Source organism: Macaca nemestrina, chromosome 3, assembly GCF_043159975.1.
Source record: "Macaca nemestrina isolate mMacNem1 chromosome 3, mMacNem.hap1, whole genome shotgun sequence".
NCBI classification, from domain to species: domain Eukaryota; kingdom Metazoa; phylum Chordata; class Mammalia; order Primates; family Cercopithecidae; genus Macaca; species Macaca nemestrina.
The window spans coordinates 49,625,979-49,643,652 of NC_092127.1; the positions used below are offsets into that span (position 1 = coordinate 49,625,979).

A 17,674-nucleotide genomic window follows, 5' to 3' on the forward strand; every position below is an offset into this window, starting at 1 on the left:
AGAGGTTTCAGAGAGCTGACATCATGCCACTGCACTCCAGCCTGGCAACAGAGTGAGACTCCATCTCAAAAAAAAAAAAAAAAAATGTAATTAGAGATGTGATCAAAAATATATGTATAAGGATGTTCACTATAGCAGTATTTATAGTGGTGAAAAATTGGAAAAAAAGACCTATATGACCAAAAGTAGAGAATTGGTTAAGAACATTATGGTATATTCAACTGAAAAAATATTTCATGGCTATTGAAGTATTTTAGAAGAGTGTTTGATAACATAGGGAAATGTCCACACTGTAATAAGTGAAAAAAGATAGAATATAAAACTACATATGATCTCAATATTTTCAAAAAGTGAGAATGTAAATAACTTGAGGTTGGATTTTTGGTTTAGTGAAATGAAGAATAAGTATTTGTTCCCATAACTAAGTCTAAATCTAAATGAAGAATAAGTCTTTGTTCCCATAAACTAAAGATTAGTTTCTATAACTAATCTTTCTTAAAGATTTTAGGAAACAACCTAGAGAAAATGTTGGCAATTGAAGAAACACTTTCTCTCATCAGACTAAGTTCCCAGCGAAATGAGCTATAGGATAGTTCAATATCAGCTTTGAAACTATTAAATACTTCATGTTTCTCTTTAATTTTCTTCCTTACCTTAAAACACACTTAACCAGAAGTTCTATTCTGATAAAAGGTGATGTTTTTGTAATTTCATGTTTCTTTAAAAGCAGTCTCTTTCAAGGAAAAGCAGAGATATCTATGACATTCGGGTCACAGTTGCTTCATTGCCATGATATTGACACAGGTTAGTCAATTGACAGACCTTTACCTGATCAGAAAAATGGCATATTAGAGATTTGCACAGCTAACATAGAAGATGTCTCATATTCACCATTCTGTTTAGTGGCAGTCATATGGATAAGGGAGGCAATTTCTTTTTTATACTATGGGTGGAAATTGGAGAGAGAGGTGGGGTATTGGAGTGCTGAGTATAGCACCATTGCCTGAATGAGAAAGCCTGAGTCATCAAAATACTATCGTAATACTACAGGAATCAGAGCGGAAGAAAATTAGTGTGTTCTTCAACACATGGGAAAACAGCTATAAATGAGAACCATGTATGTCCTGGAAGGACTTTTGTCATAAAGTGTAAAATATCAACACTCAGGGTCAGTTAAAGAAAGTCTTCAGATCTGGGTAGGATTAGATTGGAGAGAAATCTGAGTCAAGCATTTGTGAAGAAACTACCAATTTATACTTAGCTATTTTTGCTAATCTTGTTTTCATAATCATATCTCTGAGAACACGTGGGTGTTTAGAAAATAGTGATAACTACATGTGACCACTTATCGGGTGGCAGTAGAGTCCAATTGGGATAAAATATCCCAGAAGAAGTTAAAAGTGAGCTGAAGGCCTGCCTTGCAAATCTAGCCAATCAAATGATTGTAGACATCACACCTGTCTTCCCTAAGCCAAACCTGAGAAAAAATAAGATATCGAAGCAGCTTCACGCAGGGGATACAATTGGAGCCATGCTACCTATGGAACAAAATACTAGCCTCTTAGCATTACATTCAAGATTATATATAATCTGACTCCAAATACCTTTCAGCTTCCTCTCTGTCTCACCATGTCTCTCATCACTGCAGGAACACTGTTCTTTCTCTTTCTCTTGAGTGAGCCACACACTTCAGGGAGCCAGAGCCTCAGCCCATTAAGTTCCCTCCTCCTGGACTGGCCTGAAATGCTCTGCTTCTTTTCTTTGCTTGTCAAGATCACTCTCCCTGCTCCAGACCCAATCAAATACCACTTCAGCCAGAAATTATCCATCCTTTCCATACCTGTAGGTTTTATACCTGCCTTCATTTCATGCTTATTTTATTCGGCCTTACATTTTTGCTGGCTGTTTGTTTCTCTCCCCTAACGGATCATTATTCATCTGCGTGCACCTCTGATGCCAGCCAAATGAGTTCATACAATAGGCACTTAATAAGTGTTTGCTGCATTTAGTCAAGTATAATATGCTGTATGAATATTAAAATGTTTGATACAGGCCATATGTATCAGATTTTCCAGACAAAATATGTGAAGAAATATGACCTTGGGACAGAATATTTGAAATTGAACTGATACTACAAGACCCAGGTTGTGAAGGCTACTGTAATCCATAATAGTAGCGAACGTTTTGGGGTATTTGCTTCATTCTAGGTATTACACTAAGTTCTTTCCATATAATATCCCATTTGATCATCCCAACACAAGAAAGTGGGCCTCATAGCAGGCACTGGTGTCTTTTGTAACAACTTCCTTTGTTCTGACAATTCTTCTCCAATTCTTATTGGTATTCTGTAGTGTTTGATGATTTTCCAATTCCTGGGGAACCTCTAAAATGTATCAACTCTTAGGAGAATGGACTTCTCCTAAGTAAAATAGTCATGCATGGGAAGGAATGGTGATAGGACCTCAATTAGAGAAAATCTCATGGAAGAGATTAGTCCTGCTTTAGCAAATATTTATGAGCACACACTATGTGGCAAAGTACTTAGTAAACACTGGGGACAGAAAACAGAGATGCTGCCTAACCACATGCACAGGAGTTTAACCACAAAAACAGACATTAATGAAATAATCACACACACACATAATTACAGCCCATGATGAGGGCAGGTGCTGTGAAGGAAATGTATAGACAGCCATGAGCATGTCTAAGCTAGCCTAGTGAGGGAGGCACCAGTCAAGGAAGATTTCTCAGAGATCCGGAAAACCAATAGACGGTAGTCAGGGCAGTGATTCTCCAAGCATGGTTCTAGGACTAGCAGGATCAGCATCACCTGGGGACTTGTTAGAATTGCAAATGATCAGGTCCCACCTCAGGCCTACAGTATCAGAAATTCTCAGGAGTGGCGCCCAGTATTGTGGCATTTTAACAAACCCACCAGGCAACTGTGATAGACCCTCAAGTTTGAAAAACACTATACCAGCAGATGAGATGAGCTGGGGATGGGACTGAGGCAGATCATTTCAGCTACAAGAAGTCATTACTACAAGAAGCAGTACAGTGAGTCCCCAAGGCTGGGAGGAACACAGTGAGCACGTGTGCTGCCAGGAGGCCAATGCAGAGAGCCAGAGGAAAGCGGGGTGAGGCAAAGCTGGGAAACATACTGGTCAGACGGCTTCAGGGTTGGTGGTAAGATTCTGCCCACTGTATTGAGAGCTGTGGAAAGTCACTGAAGAGTTTCAAGCAGGAGTGTGATAGGATCATTTTAAAGCATCCCCCTGACCCCGGCATAGAAAACTGATGGAGGTGAGTGGATGTGAAGAGATTAATCTGGAGATGACTTCAGTCCTCTGATCTGAAAAATCATTGAAGGGAGGGATAGGACATGAAAACAGAGGGAAGTCATATATATGGAGGGGGTGACAGCGAAAGGGCTTTGGCAATATTTGGAAATGGGGATGGAACCTAGGTTTCCGGCTTATGAAACCAGATCGACGGCAGTGGTCCCAGTCACTGACATACAGAAGGTGGAGATCATGGGTTTCATTTGGATCATATGGATTTTGAGGTATAACCTAGACCCTGGCAGAATTTTCACAGATGAAAGCCACAGAAAAAAAATTATTCTCGAAGGGGAGATAGGGTGACCACTGAGCCAACAAATGGAGATGGAAGGGAGTTTTTTGATGTTTATTTGCCTGTTTCATCGTCCATCCATCTATCCATCCATCCATTCTACCTATTACACCCTTCTAAGAACATGGAAGCATTTGAACAACAGAGGAGGAAGATTGGTAGATAGGATGAGAACCAGCTATGGCAGATCTTGATTTCCAAGCTAATGGTGTTGGATCACCATTGAAGGTAGTCAGAGTAACATCACGGCAGAGGTATGTTTCAGAAGGGTCATCTAGCAGTGTTGTACACAGGCTTAGAAACTAGAAGGAGGAAAACCATCACAGTAGACTCTAAGAATGCAAAAGGACTCTCATTCTTTCTAATTGTAATATAAAGTTAGCATTTGGGAACGACTAGCACATTCACATACATCCATTCATTATATTCCCTCCATGTGGCTATGTATCTTTAACCTGTATAGCCATACAGTAGGCGAATAGGACAAGATAAACTTTGAGAGTGTGGAATCTAGGTCTTTTTCTCCCTTTTAGTTTTCTAGAACCAAGCAGGGGTTAGGTATTTTAACAGATGCTAATGTTAATTAGAAGTGAAAGACCTACGCTTAGTAGGCACTCGAGATCTATTAAATTGAATTGGATTGACACCAGTGGTGTCTTGAAAGAAGATGCAGCACAACACTGGACTTCTCAAGGAGAAAGGGCTGAGCCATGGGGGCCTTGCATGAGAATTAGGACCTTGGTGACCCCCATCTGTTCCTCCTTTCCTCTCTCCCTCCCCCACCGCTGCCATGGCGACATGTCTGGAATCACAGTAAGCCTTATACCCCAGAGAAAACAATACTCTGTTTGAATGGTCTAAGTTGGCCTCTAAGCTCTCGATCTGCAGGCCCCATCCCCCACAATCAGGGGATTCTTACAAAAGGCAGCTTTTTACCGGAGGGTCGGCCGCACTGCTGCTCATCGATTTCAGCCCATTTTATCCCTCGGCACTTTCACTTGTTTGTTTTTGAACTCACACCACAGCCTTGATGCTGCAGGTCTCATTTTAGCGTGAAGTTACTGATGTGACCGTCTGCATCCCCTCTGCTCAGCCCCTCAGAGCACCCTGCTTCTTTCTTTTTTGTGTCTTGTCACTGCTGTTGACTCACCAGGCTGGGCTGTTGGAGCTAAACTGAATTAGTAACAATGCAATCAACATGTCTATTTTTATCTTTGCACCCTCCCCACCCCCCGCCCTCTCCTCCCCTTCTGACTGACTCACCATTTCTAGGTCTCAGAGCTTGGCAGTCTTAAAAGAATTATATTGGAGCTGGGTGAATATATGCACAGTTGTGATATTTCTACCATTCAACACAATGAGTGTTTTATTTTTTTTCTTGGTAGCGCAAGGGTTCAAGCGTTAGAAGTATTATTTATTATGCTCATCGTCATCCGTATTGTTGCTGCGTTACTGCTCAAGCTGGTGTTTATCTCCTGAGGTCTAAGATGAATTGTAGGCAAGGCAGGGAGCCGGGATCTGATTTCCGAAACTCGTCTTCAGAGGAAACTTCAGTTGCGAACTAAAACTTTTAACTTTGTCCCAGTTGAATTCTGGAAGCCTGAACTGGAATCTATATAAAGTATATACTAAACACAAAGTAGTAGTAGTAGTACCTTTAAAAAATGCACCATGAATGCAGAATATCTTATTCTGCCTAGGCCTCTGCATGCTGATCATTATATGAATTTTATAATTTATGGAAATAGATCTGTTAAACCTGGGCTTTTGGAGCCCAGATTTGAAGTCCTTTCTGCCAGTTATTATCTGTAATCTTGAGAAAATTACTTAATTTCTTTATGTCTTTTCTTTTATAAAATAGAGACTTTTACCTCTCATGCAAACATCATAGTCCATATCTCATACAATTGTTTTAAGGATTAAGTAAGCTAGTATTTATAAAGCACTTCAAAATGTCTAGCACATAATAAACTCTCAATGAATGTGGGCCATTATTATTCAGCAGGCCATATTTACCTGTTATAAGAGAAATGATTCATTCCTGAAAACAGTTTCTTTTAGCAAGCATAGTACACTTCAGGATCTTACCTCCCCTTATTCTTGAATTTACAAACCATCCATGTTGTGGACACTAAGTGGACACCAAGTTCCAGAACAGACCTATTTGTCTTTCATTCATAAGTCGAGCTTTCTAGCTTCCTCATCTGCCTTTTGCATAGCCAGAATTTTAGTTTCTCATCAAAATTAGGTTTTGGCTCTTATGTGGTCTAAATCCAAGTACACTTACTTTTCTTCTCCAGATAATTATATTTTACATAGAGTGACTTTTCCTTGGCTTATCTAATGCTGCCTCATTAGACTCTAAACCCTAATGATACTCTTTCATTTCTATAGCACAGCCATGGAAATAGCACATAAAACTCTCTGTAGAAAATTCCCTTTGTCTTCCATCACCCAGGTTCCTCCAGCCCTACGCTCTTTACTGGGTGTGGGAAGGAAGAGCAGTTGCTGGACTATTTTGGCAAGAATCCAAAGGGAGGGTCACAAAGCTCAGATACAGGTAGGATTTGGAAGGTCCCCAGAAAACTCCCAGCCACTATGTGCCCCGGAAACTACATTATCAGCATTGTCTACCAAGTCTTGGTGGGGCAGGGGGGTGTTACCCACCTTTCAGCTATCAGAGCTGTACCAAAAATTATCTGAACCGCACAGTTCATTGCAGTTTGTTCATATCTACACAGCAGCCACAAATCAAGAGAAACTTGGGCACAGATCTGTGGGAAGCAGTGCTGGGAGTTTTGAAATGGTCTCCTGTGACAGGAAACCCTCTCGGGATAGCTTCCAAAGCCTGAGGGAATTAAACACACTCAAGTCACCTTCAGCCTGATGAGGTGTTCAGGGATAACTAGTTGGCTCTTTCGTTTTTTAATCAGTATCTTTAGCCAGCTAATAGTTACATAATTTGAGATCACAGAGTTCTGTAAGGCATAGGCCTTATGTTATAGAAAGCATCATTGCCATCCTGATTTCTGCTCTCCAAAGTTTTACGAATATTTAGCTACTTCTTCTAGTATGAATATGTGCTTCTAAATAACATGTTTCTGCAGTTATCTCTTGATTATTATGTTTTAAATACTACCTATCTACTTTCTACCATGGAAAAGGGAGACCTACCCACAGTTCTCTTTCTGCCTCTCAGATACGCCTCCTCTTCCTCTATCTTCCTAATTATTGATATATCACAACTTTTGGTGAAATCATAATTCTGTGTGTGTGTGTGTGTGTGTGTGTGTGTGTGTGTGTGTGTGTGTAATATAGCTAGATAAATAGTGTTTACATCCAAGCCACATGTTGGGCTTTGATGACATTTCTGTTGCCACTTTTGCTTTTTGTGCAGTTACTGGCTCTGTTTCCTTGTTTCCTTGCTCAGTTTTTTGTGGTCCTGTCCTGAAATCATTCACAGAATCTTCATCAGAACAGTGACTCTTCTCTCGATACATTTGCAAACATCAGGTAATCAGGTAATCTTTCTTCCTGGGATTTGTCCTCCTGGAGTCCTGCATCCTTTGGTCCCTGTCTGGATGGCTGCAGAGCTGGCACCCTGAGCCTTTGCTTCACTTTGATCCTGGGGGGACCTGGTTCATGGATTCCAAGTCTTCTCTGGCTTGGTGTAGTCCCTGTTTCAATGGAATGTATTCTCTGATCACTGCCTGAGAAAGGATACATGAGAAGTAAAATTCGGGGCCTTGCATGTATGAAAATAGCATTATTCTGCTCACATGTCTGACCAGATAGAGGATTCTAGGCTGTAAATAACTTTCAGGAGGAATTTTGAAGCACCTCATGCAATTTCTTCTTGCTTCCAAGGTTGCCACCAAAAAGTTCACTGCCATTCTAATTCCCACTTTTGGAAACGTTTAGGATCTCCTTTATTTTTAGCTTTCTGAAATTTCACAGCGATGTTCCCTACTGTGGCCCTTTTTGCACCCATTGTTCAGGGAATTTTCTGGGCCTTTCTATCTGAAAGTTCATGTCCTTCAGTTCTGTGAAAGTTTCTTTTATGATTTCATTGATAATTTTATGATGTTCTCTACTCTCTTTTTTCTTCTCTGTTTCTGTAACTCCCGTTATTTGGATCTTGTACCTTTTGGACTGAATCCCTATTTTCTTATCTTTTTCTTTTCCATTTTTCATAGTTCCTACTTTTGTTCTATTTTTGAAAGATGTTTTTAACCCAACCTTCCCACCCTTTAACTTAATATTATTCCTATTACTATATTTCTAATTTATGAGTTTTATTTTAATTTTCTAAATGTTTATTTTTATGCCATCCTATTCTTAACTCATAGGTTCTCCCTTTTTTTACTTTTCTGAGAATATGTTAAAGATTTTTAACAATGTTCTATTGCTTTTATTTTCTACTTTCTCTCTTCCATTTATTTATTTATTCAGTCTCCATTTTATTAGAGGCTTTCCTCAAATGTGTGGTAATCCTTGCCTGTACATTCATTGTGAAAAGTATGATACTAACAACCTATCTTAGAGCTCTGTGTTTTCACAAGGACTCTCAAGTGGCGGTGATTGACCTGAAACCCATCTGTGGGGAATCCAAGATCTGTTAGTCATTCCTCATAGGCTGGTTAATTTCCCTAGATAGGAGCCTACTGGGCTTCTGTCTAGAAGTTGTAAGACTGGCTGCCAGTGGCTGCCAGTGTTCTTGAAGCCAAGTGTCAGACAGGTTTGGAGTGAGGTAAGATTATCCCACCACTGAATTGTAGATTTCCACTCAATTCCCATTTCTGTTACAGCACTCCCAACTTCAACTGCGCTTTGTGTCCCTGTGCCAGAACCCTCTGTTTCTACTTTTTCAAAGAGTAAAACCACCAACCCTTTTAGAGTGGAGAGGGAACAGTAGGATGGCCATGTACTATGCACAGAATGAGGGATAAGGGAGAAGGTCTCAGAGTCTACAACTTCTGGTACAGAATTTCAACCAATCATCCTGTTTGTTAGCTCCATGTGCACCTTCATCATCAGAGGTACCTAGTGCCTCCAATTCCTAGGCTCTTTAAGATTTTCTTTTTTTGAGACAGAGTCTTGCTCTGGTGGGTAGAGTACAGTAACACAACCATAGCTCACTGCAGCCTTGACCTGGGTTCAAGTGATCTTGCCTCAGCCTTCTGAGTAGCTAGGACTACGGGTGCATGCCACCACACCCAGCTAGTTTTGTAGTTCTTTTTTAGAGACAGGGTCTAGCTCTGTTGCCAGGCTGGTCTCTAACTCCTGGTGATCCTCCCTCCTCAACCTCCCAAAGTGTTAGGATTATAGGTGTGAGCCACCACACCTGGCACCTCTTTAAGATTATTAACATACATTAGCTAACTTCTCCTTGGCTTTCCTCCACTGAACATTTTAATTTCAGCTTTTCTTGCTCTACTGAATTAGTTACCACACATTCATCTGCTTTCTAGTTCCCAAAATTATGTTAACACTTCGTATATGTTTTTGTCTCCTCTCTGACACTTAATATAGAGTTTTGCTTTTCAGAAAATTCTGTCTTTTGTCATTTTTGTGGAGTGTGAGAGGTAAAGTAGAAAAGAAATGGAGATAATCATGTATTCAGTCCACACTGTTTAACTGCAATCTATGATCTGACCCTTTATTTCTAAGAAATACCTTCACTGTCTATGTGCATCAAAATAAAATTGTCAGGTTACTTGGCAAGTCCTTCATTCTGGAGTATTTCCACTTGGAGTTCCATAGTAATGTGGGTCTGCTTCAGAATTAAGAAATGCAATGTGATTCTAGAACTATCCCAGGAAACCTAAGTCAGGTTTCCCTGGTTCACCAGCAAGTAGTCTAAAATTCACAGAAGATCAGAACCAACCAATTCCCTGGATTCTGACCTGAGATCCAGACCCTAAGTCCAGAGCAGCCTAAGTAATTAATACTATCCAAGCCATGGGCTGAAGAGACCAGCCCACACTCAGCCCCTTGTCCAAGGCTTTTCTAGACTTTGTGCACTCTGGAAACACAGGATGATGGAGGCCCTTAGGTAAATTAAATTTAGGTTCAAATTCCAGCTCTGCCCTGTAATAGGGCATCAGTTCAGATTGCTTTGTCTATATGTTAGAAGCACTCCATAACAGTGGCGTAAGTTTTAAAAAGTTTCATTTTCCTCATGTAATAAGAAGCCAGATATAGGCAGATGAGAGGAAATGTAACTGATGTGCAATGTCAGTTATTTCATATCTCCTTCTGTCTTCCTACCCAATGCATGGCTTTTATCCTCATGCTTGTTATCTCAAGGTTATAGAATGATATCTTCATTACTGACCTTACATCTGCACTCCAGGCCAGAGGAAAATGAAGAAAATAACAGAAGAAAAGGGCAGGGCCAGTCACAAATTCCCAGCATACTTCTACAGACATCTCATTGGCCAAAACTGTGCTACATGGCCACCCCTAGCTGCAAGGGAGGCAGGAAAATCCCTCCTCAATTACAATCAGGATTCTAATGAAGAGAAGGAATATTAGCTAGGCAGCCAGTGGTGTCTACCACACTAGGCAAAAAAATATTTAAATTCACTTGTTTTTTATAACCCTAACTATAAAGTGAGAGTAAAAAACCTATCTCATAGAGTTGTAGAGAATAAAGGGGAAAATATTTAGAAGATGTGTACCTGACACATAATGTGCCCTCCATAAATATTAGTTTCCTTCTCTGGGATCCTTCTGTGATCACTCACAGATCCCTCTGTGGTCTGATTTCTGAACACACCAAAATATCATATGCTGTGAAGACCTGTACAGATATATGTTACTTGATAAAAATTAATTTTGGGCCAGGCATGATGTTTCATGCCTGTAATTCCAACACTTTGGGAGGCCGAGATGAGAGGATCACTTGAGGCCAGAAATTTGAGATCAGCCTGGGCAACATAGCTAGACCCCAACTCTAAAAAAATTTTAAAAGTAGCTGGGTGTGGTGGTGTGCCTATAGTGCCAGCTACTCAGGAGGCTGAGGCCAGAGTATCACTTGAGCCCAGGAGTTTGAGGCTGCAGCAAGCTATGATGGGGCCACTGCACTCCAGCCTGGGTGACAGAGCCAGACTCTGTCTCTAAAAAAAAAAAAAAAAATCAATTTTGGTTTGCATGACACCTCTTGGCAAAGCATCAGTAAAAATGAAATTTGGAAATCACAAGTCAAAAAAATGTATTTTTAGCTAGAATGTCTGAATATAAGACTATAAGGATGATTTTACAGTCCATGTCTTTATTTTGCCTCCCTTTATAACTATCCACCCACCAACCTCTCTTTACTAAACTCTTCTCTTGATCCCTTGAGAGGTTCCTCCATTTGTATTTACCATTATTCATCTACAAAGCTTTATTATGCCGTTACTGGAGCATCCGTGTGTGTGTGTGTGTGTGTGTGTGTGTACGTGCAGGTGTAAATGTGCATTTCTTTAATCAGCCCAGCCACTGACCGTCCCTGTGCTTTCTTCACACAGCAAACCAGGTGGGAGTCAGGAAGGCGGAGGCTCACATGTGGGACGGGTTGTGGCCAGCCAAGCCTGCAACTGAGGGTTTATGAAAACAACAATGCTCTGTTAGAGTTTGGGTCTCAGAGGGTGAGAACACATACGGTTTCCGTGGTTTTGGTCCACAGAGTTTTCCTGCTGGTACCTACGATGAACTGTTTCCCATCCTGCCTTGTTTCCCGCCTCATGCCCCATGACTGACGTGTGCCGGTGCACAATCTAGCAGAGGGTGGGGACCAGGGTCACATCTCCACAAGCTACATTGGAAGGGGCCTTTGTTTTCTCTCCAGCAAAATAAGCATGGGTAACAGAGGGTAAAGATTTGGTGCTGTGGCTGCTTCTGTACGGTGAAAAAATAAACAATATTCCAATCCCGTGTAAGCCAGGCTGCCTCCTAAAATCAGCGGCTAAGAGCACATCCTCTCAAGATAAATACAGAAGGGAAAGAAAGAAAGAAACCTCTCCTTCCCCGTTTAAAAATGTTTCCCTTCTCCCGTGGCCCTTGTCTAGCTAGTCTTTGCCTACATTAAGTTCTGGCTGTCTGTGTAGAAACCAAATGCCACAGTCCAAAGGAGAAGCTCTTTCACAGGGAAAACAAAAGGCAGCTGTCAGTTTAATCCCAAGCTCCCTGATAACATTCCAGCAGTGTTCCTTTTTCTGGAGATGAAATAAGAACCCTGGCAGGCCCTTTTGACTGGTCACATAAATCATTTGTAGTAATTGCTCTGAGAAAGGAGAGCCTCTCAGGCTCTGCAGAGTGAGCGGGGGAGTCACACACCAACATTCTCTCTCTCATAAACACACACACATGCACACTCGCATACACACCCTGTGCCACTGGCACTAGCTGGTCTCACACACGTGTACACACACGCACGTGCACACGCACACCCCTCGTCTCAGGGATCGCTGAGAGGAGTTGCTCACACTGGGGTAAGCTCAGTGAGCCATTTATATTTTTCAAAAGCGTAATACGGAATATCACAAACAGCTTATGTTTCCTTCTCTTTGAGATTGAGGTTGTGTAAATTGTTCTGAGTACAGTTTGGGAGGGCATATTGGGAGAATTGACAGGAAACGTGGGAGGAAGAGAACACAAAGGTAAGAGGGGGAATGGCAGTGACTGGCTTTGTTAGGCTTATCCATTGCTGTGTATCCTATAATGTGTCACCTGCTTCCTCCTTTTTGCCTTTTCTGGTGAGAACTGAGATGTGGTCATAAAAATCCCCCATCCTGTGATCTGGGAGTTGCTGCTGAGGCTTGGCAGTTCACTAAGGACCGAACTCTGAAAAGCCACAAAGCTATAATATCCCTTCCCCTCTGTGGCCAATAAAGCTGGTGATAATCAAATAACAGGGCTTAGAAGTGGTATGGTGCCTGCAGCGGTTGGCCACAGGCCGGTGATATACACCCTTCACTTTTAGGCTGATGTGTGTTCATTGAAAATATTGAGGCCACCAGTGATGTTGGTGGGGGGCTCCCCCAGGCACACACAGCTGTTTGAAGAATGAATGGATGGATGAATGAATACATGAATGGATAGATGGATGAATGAATGATGGATAAGTTGAGCTCACTGTTGTGTTATGAAAATAGCTGGAAAAGTCAGAAAAATTGGATAGCTTCTCTGACAGATGAATGCCTGGTCCCTCTCCATACATTGCAAGTTATAGCTGTTCTCAGCACTGTGCCTGTGGATAGAGAAGAGAAAGTGAAGGAAAGGAAGAGCCAAATATGAATGGAGGAGTGTACCTTTCCTCACTCCACTCTTCAATCCTGATTATTGAACAGCCCTGGCTATGAATCAGTGCTGCCGTTGAACATGCAACTTGCTAAGCTAAAATGCACTGTCATTTTGTTTTGTTTGATAAGAAAATATATCAAATTTGGAGTGTATCATGTATGGGCTATATGCTTTGTCAAGCTAATAATTGGAGTGTATCGTGTATGGGCTATTAGCTTTGTCAAGCTAATAATAAAGTCAACCTTCTTTATTTCTTTCCCAATTTATTTGAAACCAATGATTTAACTTCAAAAGGAGAGCAAACTAGGGTTGGCAAAGAACTGTGTTCCTCACAGTGTAGCTCAGGTGTAAAAGCAGTGTGCTTTCCACCACAAGGCTCTTCTGCCACTGAGGCACGGAGTGTTTTAGGGTACATGTATGCTCCCTTGAGGTATCCCATGGAGTCTGAGCTCAGGCCATCCTTGGTTGGATCTTTCTCCCATCTGCCCCACCCATAGCGCTGGATGTAATTTATCATTCCTCTTTTGGCTGCCAAGCCAATTGTTACAGGCCAGCATGTGTAGGTGTACTGAACCAAAGATGGCTCCTGCATATGGCTAAACGAGTGCAGGGTTTAAGATAATTCCGAATAGAGGCTTTCAGATATGGGTTAGTGGATTTTTGCTTTAATCTATAAGGTCCACTTAGGTTGGAGTTCTAAACTCAGACAAAAAAACAAGTAATAATAGCGTATATGCATATGATACTTTACAGTTTGCAAAGCAGCTTTCCGAATGGCAAGTGTTGTCAGTTGTTATTTTTAAGCTGAAGAAACCAAAGTTTAGAGAACGATAAACGGCTTATTTAGGGTCATAGAGCCAACAAGTGGCAGAAACCGGAATAGAAGCCAGGTGATGACACAGCTAATTTAGTTTGCCACTGAATGTATATTGTCTCTTTAAATTACTGTGGTGAACTTTAACAAATTCCTTTTTACATAAGCCTAAAAAGTCTGTTTAGTAGAAATTTAAAGAAATATGCACCTGATGTGTTTTTAAAATCATGCATAATCCTGCCATTCAAGGTGATCTCTGTATCATTTGGAAGTGATGCATACTAGTTATTTTCTATGCATATGAGACAAATATAATGTCTTGATTTAGACAGCATTAAATCCAAAAGCATTTGGTTTTGTATCCTACTTTTTTTCACTTATATTATTGAGGTTTTTGGTCATTTAACATTCTTTATAAAACTTGACTTTTAATGCCTACATAATTTTTTCCCATAAATTATTTAAAATTTAATCTGTCAACTATTGTTGAACATTTTAGTTGTTTACCTTTTGTTGTTTACAAACATCCTTTTAAACCTATCTTCAGTGGAGTTTCTGATTGTTTTCATAGTGTAGGTTCTTAGAAGAGCAATTGCTGGGTTGGAAGTTATGAACTAGGATCTTAACGTGTGTTGTATAATTGGTTTCCAGAAAGATCTTATCAGTTTATACTTACCTACTGAATGAGCTCTCTTACCACATCTTTTCCAGCTTTAGGAATTGTTATTTTAATTTTTTTTTTGCAATATAATAGTGAAAAAATATATTTTGTTCTTTTAATTTGCATTTATATGATCATTAGTGAGACTGAACATCTGTTAGAATTATTGGCTAAAATATTTTTGATTCATAAACTGTCTTCTATTCATGCCTGTTGCCCATTTTGCAAAAATAGGATGCACATTTCTTTTTCTAAAAAACTTACATATTATAAATTTTCATTTATGCCAATATTTTGTCATAGCTTTTAATCTGCTTCTTAGTTTTTAAGGGTTTTTATGTGCAGTTTAAAAATATATATAATGAAAACTATTAACCTCTTCCCTTGTAACTTCTAATTATTTTATACTTAGAAAGACTTTATAGCAAAATCATGAAATACTGACTTTTAAAAATGTTTCTGGAGTTCATTTTTTACATTTAGTTATATGCTCTTCAGAAATGTATTTTGTTATAGTTGCGAGGTGCAGATCTTACTTCAGCTATCCCCCTTATTCTTGTCTGTTTATTTCATAATCCTTCCTTTCTCCATATTTTTAACAGATAATGAATTCTTAAGATCTCCTTCTGGACCGTCATTCTCTTGCATTGACCTATTGGTTTTTCCACCACTCGCATAGTATTCCATTAATTGTGGTTTTACAGTAGGTTCTAACATCTCATATTGCCTTCTTTAGCTTCCTTAGCTTCTCCTCCCAGTTTATTTTTCCAGAATAACTATAAAAAATTTTATTAAATTCCTAAATGAATCCCTCTGGAATGCTGATTTGAATTATATTAAATCTATAGAATGGTCTGGGAAGAGTTGACTTCTTCACAATATGCAGTCTCTTCATTCAAGAATAAGAAATATATCTCCATTCACTGAAGTCTTTTTTAAAGATTCTCTAATTTTCTTCATGTAGTTTCTATTCATTTCCTATTAAGGTTATTCTCGGGTAACTCAAGTGTTTAATTATTTCTGTTTCTGAAATCATTGCAAAGTGGCATTTTTAAAAAGAGGGTCTTGATTAGCTAAATTGGGGTTAGACTATGAGAAAACCCAGCAAAACCTGACAAGCTAGAAGTCATTAGTAATTAAATAATTTCTATCTGAAAACTAATTGCATTAAATTAACCCATTTTAAGGTATTATTTCTCAGACAAGAAATGTCCAACTTCTATTTCTGTGTCACCATCAGTGACTATTCCTAATAATATACCACTTTTAGTCATTGCACAAACAGGAGGTAAATGAAATTCATGCCTATAATAAATTCTTTTTGTTGTTGTTGTTGTTGTAGTTGTTTTGAGATGGAGTTTCGCTCTTGTTGCCCAGGCTGGAGTGCAATGACTACATCTCGGCTCACCGCAACCTCCGCCTTCCGGTTATAAATCAAGCAATTCTCCTGCCTCAGCCTCCTGAGTAGCTGGGATTACAGGCCCCTGCCACCAAACCTGGCTAATTTTTATATTTTTAGTAGAGATGGGGTTTCGCCATGTTGGCCAGGCTGGTCTTGAACTTCTGACCTCAGGTGATCTGCTTGTCTCAGCCTCCCAAGGTGCTGGGATTACAGGCGTGAGACATCATGCCCAGCATCATTTTTAAATAAATTGCTATTTGTCCCTACTAAACAGGACTGTTCTAGACACACTATCCTCTACTTCTAAAGCCACACTTCAGACCTTAGCCCAGTAAAACTTTTCTTTAGATTTCCCAAAACATACATTTTTCCATTACAAATGTGAATAGTGTCCTACTACTTAAGTGTACACATACATATGAGACTATAAGCAGATATAAATTAATATGCTTGTAGAAAGAGGATGTATGATAGAATTTTAGAGTATAAGCAGACCTTAAAAATCAACTAGCCCAAGGCATCTAGTTCTTACTGGGATCCATGAATGTATTAAAATTCTTAGTGAGGCTTGGCACAGTGGCTCACACCTGTAATCCCAGCACTTTGGGAGGCCAAAGTGGGTGGATCATTTGAGGTCAGGTGTTTGAGACCAGCCTGGCCAACATGGTGAAACCCTGTCTCTACTGAAAATACAAAAATTAGCCAGATGTGGTGGCAGGTACCTGTAATCCCAGCTACTCTGGAGGCTGAGGCAGGAGAATCGCTTGAACCTGGGAGGCGGAGGTTTCAGTGAGTCAAGATCACACCATTGCACTCCAGCCTGGGTGATGAGAGCAAAACTCTGTCTCAAAAAAAAAAAAAAATCCTTAGTGAGATCCCTTGTGTATGTGTATATCACACGTGCATTTTTCTGAAGGAAGAGTCTATAGCTGAGTTTCAAGTGGTTGCCAACTATTTAAGACCCTAAAAAGAACTGAAAATGACTGAACTACTGCAACCTTCTCACTCATCAGATGAGAAGACTGAGGTCCAAAGTGCTGAGGAGACACACCTTTGGGCACACAGCTCTTCAGGGGCAGAGCGAAGGCAGGAAATTGGGTCTGCTGATCCCCAGCTTTTTCTGCAATACCTCTCTGCACACTACATGTGAAGATCATATCAGATCCCTGCATCCCCAGTGTGCCTACATGGTGTGAGCTGGATGTATTGAACTAGTGTGGAATTTGGAACCAAGACCCCACATTGAGATTTAGCTCTGGACTCAACAGTTGTGTGACCTTGGGCAAGATCTTCAACTCTGACCTCAGTTTCCTCTTCTATGAAATTGAGTTGCAGGAGTAAAACTGATCTCACAGGCTTTAAAAGAGGATATAATGAGGTGATGTGTGTAGTGCCTACATAGCCAGTCACTTTATAAACTGTAAAGCGCTGTGTGTTGTTATTATTTTCATAATGCCTCTGGGAGAATTGGGGTAACAGAAGCACAGTGTGGGTATGTGGCAGCATTAGTAACTTTCAGCTGCCACCCTGCATACACCAGACATCTCATCCTTCACCAGAGCCAGGCTCCCTGTGCTAATTAGCCGTCTCCCCTGTTTTCCTAGCAAACATGGTCATTAACTTACACATCTCCCAAACACCTGCTGACAGAAGTTCTCTATGATCCTATGACCAAGAAAAAGAACATGCACTCTTAGAACTTCATAATAGGGGCTCTGTTTTTGTTTTGTTGTGCTGTATAAAAATCTTTTTTTCCAAAAATGGTAATCTGTAACATTTGAAGGTTTATGATAAACTGTGATTTTTAAAAAATTCTTTTAAATCTTCTATCCAGCAGCACTGCATTTCATTTTATTATATATATGTGTGTGTATAT

General features: G+C 40.1%; 1 protein-coding gene across 4 annotated transcripts in view; it reads left to right on the plus strand.

Annotated features, from left to right (window-relative positions):
* The window catches only part of LOC105493274 (mastermind like transcriptional coactivator 3), a 436,328-nt gene that overhangs the window by 331,682 nt on the left and 86,972 nt on the right, over nt 1-17,674 (plus strand). The window lies entirely within an intron of this gene.